Here is a 13,428-nt window from a genome sequence, read left to right on the forward strand (position 1 = left end):
AAGAAGATCCCTGGAGAGAGGGATAGATGGATGGAAGTGCTGCAGCAGATCCCAGTGACCTGGGTCTGCTGGCACTGGAAAGGACGAGAGAGAGAGCAACATAGACTGAAAGTTTGATTCTCCATAGAAAGAAAGATTAGTACGGAACGTAAGGAGTAAAAGGGAACAGAGGACGTGGGTTAGAAGAGAACCCTTCCTAGAAGTTCCAAGCCCAAGGCCGGGGCCCGGTCCCCGAGGTTGTATGGATACTAATGGTCCTGCAGCAGACACCGGAGGAATAGAAGTAGTGATCACTTTATTCCCACACAAGGCTTGGGGGCACAACAGCAACTGGATAGTGAGCCGGGACTTAGTAGCAAGAAGTCCCCGAAGCAGGCTACAGCTGTCTGCCGTACAAGTAGAGTTCATAAGAACATTGGACAGGAGGAACTCAGTGTAACTCAGTACTAGGAGTACTTCATTTAAAGGCGCAATAAGAGGAGACGTTCAGAAAGGCACATGTTGGCCGAGTGTTGGAAAGGAGTATTCCATCTGGCCTGGAGGTTGACTGAGTCCCTGACCCGGAGGACACGGCATGGAGGCAGGCACCTGTTGGTACAACAGACTGTGAGTAAAGTTTTGGAACTACATGCCCTGGTGTCCTCCACTTATTCCCTGCGGCCTGCCCCATCCCGCCTAGCACAGCCACCACCTCTGCGCCTGACACTACACCATCTAAGTGTCACTTCACCTACACTGCCCTGGGACTCCAGCGCTGCCTGTGGAGAGCTATAACATCACTGCTGCACCACACCATCTGTCCCAGAGGATCTGTCTGCAGCGTCGGCCTAACATCTACATTGCAGAACATTTACCATGGGCGCCCAGGGCCACGGGCCGGGTCACAGCTACCGTGACAACTCCCATTGAGATCCACCGGGCCCGATACCGAGTACCCCACAGCCCTGGGTGTGAGGACGTCCCATACCCCCATAGGCAGCCTCTGTATTATAATGTACCCCCATAGACAGCCTCTGTACCCCCATAGGCAGCCTCTGTATTATAATGTACCCCCATAGGCAGCCTCTGTATTATAATGTACCCCCATAGACAGCCTCTATATTATAATGTACCCCACATAGGCAGCCTCTGTACCCCCATAGGCAGCCTCTGTATTATAATGTACCCCCATAGGCAGCCTTTGTATTATAATGTACCCCCAAAGGCAGCCTCTGTATTATAATGTACCCCCATAGGCAGCCTCTGTACCCCCATAGTCAGTCTCTGTATTATAATGTACCCCCATAGGCAGCCTTTGTATTATAATGTACCCCCATAGGCAGCCTCTGTATTATAATGTACCCCCATAGGCAGCCTCTGTACCCCCATAGTCAGCCTCCTCTGTACCCCCATAGACAGCCTCTGTACCCCTATAGGCAGCCTATTATAATGCACCCCGTTAAAAAAATAAATCTAATACTCAGCTCTCTTGCTCCCGACTCCTGCGCAGCTCCCTGCTCTCCCGCTCATCTGACAGCGGGCGTCGGGCAGTGACATCAGCACGCCCCCTGTCAGGGAGAGGGGGATGATGGGAGAAGGAGCGTAAAGCTCCCCCTCTCAGCACTTCGGTCAGCTGTATGGGCTAGATGCTGATACAGCTGACCCTGCAATGACGGGCAGGGGGCCCACTGCTGGCACAGGGCCCCCTGCCTGCTCAGGGGCCCCATAGCGGCCGGGCTGCAGAGCGGGGAGATCAATTCTCCCTGCTCTGCTGCTGCAGAATGTAATTGTATCGGTGCGCTGCGCACTCCAATACAGTTACAGTAGTGTAGCTCCGGGTGGTCCCCCTCAGAGTAGAGTAGCTACACTACTGGGCCTTAGACATCCGTGTTGCTTTTCAGAATGACCACAGGCCCCTTTTTCTCTTAATTTCCTATTTACACAAAGCATCTTGTATCACTTTTTTTTCATTGTCTACATATAGAATTGTACCTCTGAAAATATGAACTTGGGCTGGTTTCACACTTGCGTTTTTGTGTGCTGTATTTTAGCGCTAAAAAATGCATGCGCTTTTTTTCCCTATATTTTGCAAGGGATGCACTTATGTGCGCATACACATGCATTTGTATGCGTTTTTGCGCGCATGCGTTTTTTGTGGTGTGCGCTCGGGGGCACAAAAGGCATCCTGTTGCATTTTTTGGACATTCGACTTGCCTCAAAAAAACGCATGCGCGCGCAGTGCGTTTTTTATAGCAAGACACCCATTGTAAGTCTATGGGTGCGCATATGTGCGCATTGGCATGCTCATGTATGCGGTTTTTTTGCGCATGCGTTTTTTTGTTGACCATTGGTTAGACAATGGAAATTAGGGGTTTGGGTTAGAGTTAGGGTTAGTTAAGGGGGTTTAGGGTTAGGGTTAGGGTTTGGGTTAGGGTTAGTATGGTTTGGTTAAGGGTTAGGTTTAGTATGGTTTGGTTAAGGGTTAGGGTTTAGGGTTACTTAGAGTTTTGGGTTAGGGTTAGTAGGGTTTGGTTAAGGGTTAGGGTTAATATGGTTTGGGTTAGGGTTAGTATGGTTTGGTTAAGGGTTAGGGTTAGTAAAGTCATGGTTTGGGTTAGTGTTAATCCTAACCCTATCTTGATTTTTTGGTGAGGCCAACTAATGTTTGAAAAAAACGCAAACGCGGTAAAAACGCACTAAAAACGCATACAAACGCATAAAAACGCTGCATTTTTTTCATGCATGCGCATAAAAATGCTTGAAAAAAATGCAGCATTTGTATGCGTTTGTATGCGTTTTTTCCATGAAAAACGCGCTGCAAAAAAAAGCAAGTGTGAAAGTAGCCTTAGGAAGCTTTATTAAGCTTGTTCAATACATTTTCTGGCCAGATTCATTAGAATAGGTTGGAAGCAATCATTACTGGAAATGAGTGTTGATTCTGCCTTGTAGGCTCCATGTCATCGTTTCAGAGGGACGCAGACATGACGTTACCCTGGGTCTATGATTTAGAAACGACGCCGGCAGCTAGGAGGACGTTCACTGGACTCCCATCTGTTGGCTAGGGAATACGGACGAGGCCGCTGGACCAGCGTTCTCCAAGCTGATTCGGTCATCTCTGAATTCATTTCATTACCATAGGTGATGGTTGTATGGGCAGTACGGTGGCTCAGTGCAGCGCTGGGGTCCTGGGTTCAAATCCCACCAAGGACAACATCTGCAAGGAGTTTGTATGTTCTCCCCGTGTTTGAGTGGGTTTCTTCCAGTTACTCCAGATTCATCGCACACTGCAAAGACATACTGATGGGGAATTTAGATTGTGAGCCCCAATGGGGACAGTGATCATAATGTCTGTAAAGCGCTGTGGAATATAATACCACTATATACGCAAACTAAATAATAAAAATAGCAATAATAATATGACTGGTAAATTTCATTCATAAAAAAACAAAATATCTCCCAAGTGTACAGCTACAGTAATATTGGACATAAATAAATGGGGGTGAAAGATAAAAGACAGCAATGCGATGAATATCTTAGAGGATTGTATTATTCTGTGGCTGCGCAGTATGGACATTCCTAGTATCCTACGAACTGAATGCGGTATTAACCCAGCATTCTCACTGTTGTCTTTCTACATTCATTATGTGTTTATTTTCCTGATGTCACTTTTCTTGGCCCGCTCACCGTTTCTGCTCTTTTCTTTTTTTTTTTCATAAATCCCTGCAGCCAGCAGCTGCATTGTGGTTGGCAGGATGAGCGGCAATGCTTACAGCATGCATAGTATTGTCCCAGCTTTCAGACTAAATAGCAGACATGGCTTACAGAGAGAAGAAATAATACATTCCTGCAGCGGCGAGAACTGGAACAAAAACAAAGTATATCTAACGATAAAAATAAGACAAGGTATAACCCGTACAATACAAGAAAAAACATGGCATCCTGGCACCAGACACAATGGTATGACATTTCACCATTAGTGCATTTAGTGAAGGCCATTATCGGTCACCATAAATAAAACGGGTAGTAGTTGCAAAAAAAAGACACTTAGCACATAAATTGGCCAATTCATGTGTGCCCAGCAGCCATGATAAGGCGATTCTCTTTCCTGGGAACCTAATGTTATTCCTCTTTTGGTCTGTTAGCCTGCATTTATATGGGTAGATAGGATCCTGCTGTGATTAAACCTGATAGAAGAAGTGCTGAGTCAGAGAGCCTAATTACCAAAGACTGACCATCCATTCTAAACAGAGACCAGGTGTGAACAGGTGCTTACTAAAGGCCCCGTCACACATAGCGATCTCGCTAGCGAGATCGCTGCTGAGTCACAAGTTTTGTGACACAACTGCGATCTCACCAGCGAGATTGCTGTGTATGACAGCGATCAGCGACCGGCCCCCCTGCCGGTATCGCTGATAGCTCTGGGAAACCTCTGGACTTTTCTTTGGTCTCTGGTCTCCCGCTGGCCAGCACGCATCGCTGCTTGTGACAGGCGGGAGACCAGCGATCTGCTGGTAACTAACGTACATATCGGGTATCCAAGGGACGGCGTCCCTTAGATACCCCATGTGTACGTTAGTTACCAGCGCGCTGATGCAGGGAGCTGGTAACTAACGTACACATCGGGTATCTAAGTGATGCACGTCCCTTGGATACCCGATGTACACATTAGTTACCAGCTTCCTGCATCAGCGCGCTGGTAACTAACGAACACAGCGACACCGCGCGCTCGGCGTCGCTGTGCTGATCGCTGGTGAAGCTGTTTGTGTGACAGCTCACCAGCGATCACATAGCGACTCACCGGTAGTGTTGAGCATTCCGATACTGCAAATATCGGGTATCGGCCGATATTCGCTGTATCGGAATTCCGATACCGAGTACCAATATTTTTTCAATATCGAATACCGGAATCGGAAGTTCCCATAATGCAATGAGCCACTGTTGTGGCTGTGATTGGCTGCTGAAATGATGTCATCATGATGCGCGGTCTGTGCGCATCATGATGCGCGGTCAGTGCGGGCCTGCCGGGGGTCTGTGCCGGCTGCCAGGGGTCTGTGCGGGCCTGCCGGGGGTCTGTGCTGGCTGCCGGGGGGTCTGTGCCGGCTGTCAGGGGTCTGTGCGGGCCTGCCGGGGGTCTGTGCTGGCTGCCGGGGGGTCTGTGCCGGCTGTCAGCGGTCTGTACGGGCATGCCGGGGGTCTGTGTGTGTGTATGCAGGCATCGTCCGATGGGACTACAAGTCCCATCGGGCGATGCCTGCTACAATGACAGTGATTGACACATTAGCCAATGATGGGACAGTAGTGTGTCAATCACTGTCATTGTAGGAGGCATCGCCCGATGGGACTTGTAGTCCCATCGGACGATGCCTGCACACACACAGTCCCCCGGCAGGCCCGTACAGACCGCCGGCAGCCGGCACAGACCCCCGGCAGGCCCGTGCAGACCCCCCGGCATGCCCGTGCAGACCCCCCGGCAGGCCCGTACAGACCCCCCGGCAGGCCCGTACAGACCCCCCGGCAGCCGGCACAGACCCCCCGGCAGGCCCGTACAGACCGCCGGCAGCCGGCACAGACCCCCGTTAGGCCCGTACAGACCCCCGCACAGAGCCCGCCCGCACAGACACGCACAGTGTTCGCCCACGCACCGCCCACACTCTTCCTCCCTCCCGAACTGGATGTACAAGGAAAGAAAGGTTTTTTTTTTAATCCGATATTTCTGTCCCATTGACTTGAATGGGACTTCCGGTATCGGAATCGGCGATACCCGATACTTTTTGTGTATCGGGCTGATCCAATCCGATCCGATATTTCTGGATATCGGATGGTATCGCTCAACACTACTCACCAGCGATCCTGACACGTTGATATCGTTGTCGGGATCGCTGGTGAGTCGCTATGTGTGACTCCAGCTTAAGAGAAGCCATCTCCATATGTAACTAATAAATAAAGTAGCACTCTGTAACACTACAACATGAAATATATGAAACTGGAACACCGTTAATGCTCTAAAAAAAATAGGAAAAAGCAAAAGATATTTAGCTGATAAATTGGCCAATTCTTGTGTGCCCAGCAGCCATGACAAGGCGATCCTCACAGCCATGACAAGGCGATCCTCAGTAATGCAGTTCTAATGTCATATACTTTTAGTATGCACCTGTTCACACCTGTTAGGAAGTGATAGGACAGTCTTTGATAATTGTATACAAATACTCTCCAAATAGGCCTCATTCACATGTCCAATGTTTTGACATATGGGTAAAACGGACCAATTATTCGGATCAGAGTTTGATCAACATGTTGTCCATGTGTCATCCAGTTATCTCGTACGTGGACAGATGAAGGAAAAAAGTTATCCACCGTCTTCATATTGTCAGTCCGTGATGTAATCTGAGTGTGGTCCAATTTTTTTTTTTTTACGGACTCTTTGGCTTGTTTTGCCACTTTTGATCCGACCCTCGGATCAAAATCAGACAGGTCTCTGTGATATTTTCGGCAGATCACTTGGTCCAAGGAAAAAATCAGACATGTGAATAACCCCGTAGACTATCACAGGTACACGAGTCCTATCCGTGAAAAACAAAGAGCACTCGTACGTGAAAATCGTACATCTGAGTGAGGCCTTGGGGTGGATGCTACAGTCCTATCTGTGCAGGAAGAATGCTGCAGATGAACCTGAATATCACTGCCGCACCGGCATTTATGTGTACCACGACGCTGTTTTCTCACCCTGCGCGCTGTGTGCAGCCATCTTCTAGCACAATATAATAGTAGTAATAATAATCTCATGTCTGTGGTGCCAATAGATCGGCAGCGCTTTACATGGCAGAAGGTTCATGAATAAGCACGAAATTATAGGAGTGAGGGTCCGGATCACACGAGCTTCTAATGTATGCGGAAATACAGGTTACATGAAAGGGAAAAGCGCTCGTTTGTAGCCATAGAATAATAGCATCGTGTAGAAAGCTGCACAAGTCGCTATCCACTACCTGTGCGCAGATATGAGGTACATAATGGGGCAACAACGAGGAGAATACTATTGAATAAGGAATGTGCACATCGGAAACTGAAGAGACCTGGTGTGTTTCTTAGCATTAAAGCTTGGAAAAACCACCTCTTTAAGTCACAACCATGAATGAAATTGTAAAGATTTGGAACTGATAATTGTCGCATTTTATACTTTTTAAATTCAATCTGGCACCAGGTTTTTGTTACTCAATGATGTAGGGGCAGAGACCCTGATTCCAGCAATGCATCACTCACTGGGCTGCTTGTTGCAGTTTTTATAATATTGCTATTTTCTCTTCTGAAGATCTTCCAGGCCTCTAAATACACAGCCCTGCATAACCTCACACCCACCATTGATTGGTCGCTTTCTATGTACACTGTGCATAGGCAGAAAACTGCCAATCAGTGGTGGGGGCGGGGTTATACAGAGTTCATTTAATAAGGAGGACTACATGGCAGAAGGAATACTAGTCCTCTACTGGTAATCTTCTGCTAATAAAACAGTGATTTTATTAAGACTACAGCATGCAGCCCAGTAAGTGACACATTGCTGGAATCGGGATATCAGTCCCTAAATGCTGCTCTCAACCTTGTGACGGATTCCCTTTAAGGAGTGAATTAAAAATAAAGGATCTTTTTTCTCTCAATTTTATCAATTTTTTTTGTATGGCTCATACATTTTTTTTGTGTGATTTCAATCTAAATGGAAGAGCTTTTAAAGGGAACCTGTCAGTTTTTGGCTTATGAAGCTGGTGCCATGCCTGTGCAGGCTATTAAATACTAAATTCATTCATTTGCTTGTAAAAGCCTTCCTTTTTGCTATTTTCCCTCATTTGATCTCTATACGTAAGTCATCGGGGTGTTGCAGTAGCATGGTGGAGTCATTGATGCAAGCATGAGCAGTCCATGGCATTCCCTGCCCCTTAGAAAGCAATAGCGAAACGCGAATCTGCCAACTATGCAGGGCATCTGTGCTCTTTACGTACTACTGCATCTTTTATATGTTTTTTCTAACGTTATCCCACTTTTGATGACCATTACTAGTTATTACAAATTGATTCTGTTTTTAGCTGATAATATATGTATTATTATGTATAACTAGATGGTGGCCCGATTCTATCGCATCGGGTATTCTAGAGTCTCTGTTAAAATAAAAAATAGTGATATACTCACCTCCCGACGGCCCCCGGACTCTGTCCCTCCTCTCACCACGCTCCCGGCATGTTCCGGTCCCAGTAATGCTTAGCGCGAAACACTGCTGATGACGTCGCTCTCTCGCAAGAGTGACATCATCTCCGGCCCTTCTCGCTAAGCATTATTGGGACCAGAAGATGCCGGAAGCGTGGTGAGAGGAGGGACAGAGTCCGGGGGTCGTCGGAAGGTGAGTATATAACTATTTTTTATTTTAACAGAGACTCTAGAATACCTGATGCGATAGAATCGGGTCCCCATCTAGTGTATTATACTCCTGTTACACCGATAGCTGCTGTCACTGTTCTGCTGTTACCTAATGTATTGTACTCCAGTTACAGCCAGAGCTGCAGTCACTGTTCTGCTGTTACCTAATGTATTGTACTCCAGTTACACCCAGAGCTGCTGTCACTGTTCTGCTGTTATCTAATGTATTATACTCCAGTTAATCCCAGAGCTGCAGTCACTGTTCTGCTTTTACCTAATGTATTGTAGTCCTGTTACACCCAGAGCTGCAGTCACTGTTCTGCTGTTACCTAATGTACTCCTGTTACACCCAGAGCTGCAGTCACTGTTCTGCTGTTACCTAATGTAGTGTACTCCAGTTACTCCCAGAGCTGCAGTCACTGTTCTGCTTTTACCTAATGTATTGTAGTCCAGTTACACCCAGAGCTGCAGTCACCGTTCTGCTCTTACCTAATGTATTATACTCCTGTTACAGCCAGAGCTGCAGTCACTGTTCAGATCTTACCTATGTATTGTACTCCAGTTACACCCAGAGCTGCATTCACTTTTCTGCTGTCACCTAATGTATTCTACGCAAGTTACACCCAAAGCTGCAGTCACTGTTCTACTGTTACCTAATTACCTAATGTAGTGTACTCCAGAATATGTACAGGACTGTGCCTGTGTAATAAGTGACGCAGTAATGATACATTTAACGGCTGTAATGTGCCTGTACAATAAGCAATGCGGCCGTGTTGCCACGACGACTAAGCAACTGTCGCTGATTGGTCGCTGCCTAACTGCCACGACCAATCAGCGAGGTGGGATTTCCATTACAGACAGACAGAATTAGACAATTATATAGTAGATGACTCCTTCATCTACTTACTTATTATTAATCCTGTATTGTATCATATGCACCAGCATTTAATGATTGCTGATATATTGAAGATTTATGGTAATTTATTAATATTCAGGTCGTCTAGATAACGGGTATTTATCATTTTTAGTCATCATTATAATTCATATATGGATTATTGCTCTATATATTGTATGATGGAATGACAATACTAATAATTAATTTACATCTGATGATAGTTTCATTGGAACCAGATTTACCATGCAATTTTTTATTCACATGTACGGTGACCAGTTTATTGGTTCAAATTATTTTTATGATACTTGTATGTATATTCAAGAATAAAGTGATTTTTTTAATAAGCATCATAGAGAATTTTATTATGATTATATGGCACCATCATATTCCACAGCGCTTTATAGATATTGTCATCACTGTCCCCATTGGGGCTCACAATCTAGATTCCCTATCTGTATGTCTTTGGAATGTGGGAGGAAACCCACACAAACATGGGGAGAACATACAAACTCCTTGCAGATGTCGTCCTTGGTGGGATTCATACCCAGGACCCCAGCGCTGCAAGGCTGAAGTGCTGCAGTGCTAACCACTGAGCCACCTTGAGCGCATGAGAGGGATTTCATACTTGTTAGGGCTCACCTATTCATGTTAGGAGGATACAATACATACATGTATAAGGCAAATCTGTCACCAAACGTCACAATACAAAACAACATCCCTTATTAAATAAATCCATGTCTGGTTGTATAATCCTTCCATTACAATGAGAATTTTATGAGTCCAACTACATAATGAGAGTGCTCATGAGTCCAACCACGTGTCTCCAGTCCGTACACACCCAGCCTCACGGACAGCTGCAGCTTGTACAGAGCAGTGTGAGATCTCAGCAGCAGCAGAGTCACTGAGGAAATGTCAATCAGGCTAAATGGGATAAAATTGAGTTAATTTTTCATAAAGAATTATACAACCATTCTGTCATTGATTTTCAAGCACCATCAGCTCTAGTTTGATCCTTTATGTACAGTATATTACATTCATTAAAAAATTTTTCAAATACAAGCGTAAGAAAAAGATTGTAGCAGCAATTGGTTTTATAGAGCATAATTCTGGAGCACCAGGTAAGATGAGGAGGATGAAAAAAACAATTACATAAAAAACATGGGCTTATGTAAATTACCAAGTCAGCATTTCATATAGAACATTATGCATACAAGTAAAAGGAATCTGTCAGTATGATTGACCTCCCCAAACCTCCTATAGGGGCACTCAGGTCTTTGAAATGTGAATCTATCAACATCTTTATACCTTCTATCAGTTGTTGTTGTGAAATTAGCATTTTTATTCATATGCAAATGAGTCAGAAAGTGCTCTGGGCCTAACAGAGCACTTAACAAACCACTGCCTCCTGAGGGTGTTGCCCCTTCCAGCAACACTTCTTTAGCCTGATGGATAGCTCATTGTCTCATTTCCTTGCGTGACTTCACACAGTGGGCTATCAATCCAGAGTGAGGGTGGTTTGCGAGGCGTTCTAATTTTTTTTATACCTTTTTTATGTCCTTTTCATTTAGTGCATATGACTTTTTTATAACATTGATTTGTTTTATCCCCTGAGAACAGGGAGGTGCGGAAGGAGCCTTCCATCTCCATCAATACCTGTGGAAAGCCATGAATAAAGATTCTCGGAGCATGACTAACTGGTGGTGTGACCACAGATCATTGTCCTCCTCACCAATGCCGGATAGACACGGCTTGGGATCTAGTAGGCGAACACGTTCCCAGCAAACCATTCTCCAGAATGACAGGATTGGGGGCAAGCCCAGATCTGATGCCGAATTCGCCATTAGGAGATCTATGTAATAATCTCTGCAGTCGGCCTAGTGAAAATTGTAATTCAGAAGGACTTAAGTGATGTTCCTTCTAGGATCCACATTTTCTTTTAAACTTCCTATGTTTCCTGGCGTCACCTGCAACTTCCGAGTGTGGTGTCAGAACGTAGAGGACCGTGCGCCACGTCGATGTTGTTCTTCAGGTTCCATCTCGTGACAAAGCAGCAGACAGAAAATATCTGTGCGGCTTTGGATTGTCTTACGGAGATTAGTGCTGCGCTGTGTTTGATCGCGCTCATCATTACAGTTTGGTCCCCTTTATTGTCCCTGGGGTATCCCTCCCTTCCCTAAATACTAAAGGAGAAATTCTGCTGTTTCTGATGTGGGAATAATGACTGCATTGTTTGTTCTCTGGTTTCAGACAACTCTCCTGGTCTCAGCGCTGGATGCCTGACTGAACCCTGGTAAGCGCTCCGAGAAGCTTTCTATTGTTAGAATTCGTAAAAAATTAGGACAATTTCATGTATTCATTAGATGAAAATCAAGGAGATGAAACATATTGAGGCAAAACCAAATAGCAAAAGTAAGCAATCCACAGTGACTCCCTTCTTTGGTCACAGGATAGCCCACTAATACAGTGATATTAGTGACACAAAAGGCTTAGTCCTGCGACCCTGATTCTGCCAGCACTCTAGGCCCTGGAACATAAAGCATAGTCCTGCGACCCTGATTCTGCCAGCACTCTAGGCCCTGGAACATAAAGCATAGTCCTGCGACCCTGATTCTGCCAGCACTATAGGTCCTGGAACATAAAGCAAAGTCCTGTGACCTTGATTCTGCCAGCATTATAGGTCCTGGAACATAAAGCATAGTCCTATGACCTTGATTCTGCCAGCATGATAGGTCCTAGAACATAAAGCATAGTCCTGTGACCTTGATTCTGCCAGCACTATAGGTCCTGGAACATAAAGCATAGATCTGCTACCCTGATTCTGCCAGCACTATAGGTCCTGGAACATAAAGCATAGATCTGCTACCCTGATTCTGCCAGCTCTATAGGTCCTGGAACATAAAGCATAGATCTGCTACCCTGATTCTGCCAGCACTATAGGTCCTGGAACATAAAGCATAGATCTGCTACCCTGATTCTGCCAGCACTATAGGTCCTGGAACATAAAGCATAGATCTGCTACCCTGATTCTGCCAGCACTATAGGTCCTGGAACATAAAGCATAGATCTGCTACCCTGATTCTGCCAGCACTATAGCTATAGGTCCTGGAACATAAAAGCATAGTCCTGCCACCCTGATTCTGCCAGCATTATAGGTCCTGGAGCATAAAGCGTAGTCCTGCAACCCTGATTCTGCCAGCACTATAGGTCCTGGAACATAAAGCATAGATCTGCTACCCTGATTCTGCCAGCACTATAGGTCCTGGAACATAAAGCATAGATCTGCTACCCTGATTCTGCCAGCACTATAGCTATAGGTCCTGGAACATAAAAGCATAGTCCTGCCACCCTGATTCTGCCAGCATTATAGGTCCTGGAGCATAAAGCGTAGTCCTGCGACCCTGATTCTGCCAGCACTATAGGTCCTGAAACATTAAGCATAGTCCTGCGACCCTTATTCTGTCAGCACTATTGGTCCTGTAACATAAAAGCATAGTCCTGCTACCCTGATTCTACCAGGACAATAGGTCCTGGAATGTTATATATCTCACTTCCCGGGATTGCATTGCTCCTACAATTGCCCAGTGGATTGCCAGACATTAATCTAAAAGGAAATCCCCTTTCATAAAAACTTTTTTTTCCCATAGGCTCAGCTATCTGTATAAAAATAAACAAGACACCCTCACCAGGTTCACATATGTGTCTCTGCTGTTGCCTCGGTCTCTGTTGTTTGGCTTAAGAGCGGTGCATGCAATCACTGAGTTCAGCGGCTCTTCCGATGTAGACCGAGCTCCGTATTTTGCTGCAGCACTGTCATCGTGACGTCACCACTGCAGCCAATCAATAGACACCAGGACAGCAGTGGAGACACAGTGCTGGACCCCAGGAGGGTAAGCAAAGCTCAGGTTGTTTTATTTACAAATTGCAAGGTCTATGGGAAAATGTTTTTTTTGGAAGGGGACAACACTTTTGAGGCCTGCCTTTCTATTATGTTTGTGTGCAGTTTTCATTTTTCAAACATGAGAGAATAGGAGAAAGTGACAAAAACTCATCCCGACTTCCTGCAATTCGGAGTCTTTGCTGATAGATACGGATTACACTTGACAACAGGCAATGTGCGCCAACTTCTCCAGGAAGAGGCCTAGTGGCTGAAAATT

The 13,428-nt window shown here is 45.7% G+C and overlaps 1 protein-coding gene across 13 annotated transcripts in view; it reads left to right on the forward strand.

The window, feature by feature from the left end:
* Positions 1-13,428, forward strand: part of MAP2 (microtubule associated protein 2) — a 344,963-nt gene that overhangs the window by 37,486 nt on the left and 294,049 nt on the right. For 12 of the 13 annotated variants that reach the window (XM_073551582.1, XM_073551594.1, XM_073551580.1 and 9 more), the window contains exon 2: positions 11,522-11,564. The exons of the other annotated variant lie outside the window; for it this stretch is intronic. The gene's annotated coding sequence lies outside the window, so the exon portion shown is untranslated. The remainder of the gene's footprint in view (positions 1-11,521; positions 11,565-13,428) is intronic. 13 annotated transcript variants of the gene reach the window in all.

This window comes from Dendrobates tinctorius, unplaced genomic scaffold (genome assembly GCF_039654945.1).
Source record: "Dendrobates tinctorius isolate UK_male_01 unplaced genomic scaffold, ASM3965494v1 ptg000177l, whole genome shotgun sequence".
Classification (NCBI taxonomy): Eukaryota; Metazoa; Chordata; class Amphibia; order Anura; family Dendrobatidae; genus Dendrobates; species Dendrobates tinctorius.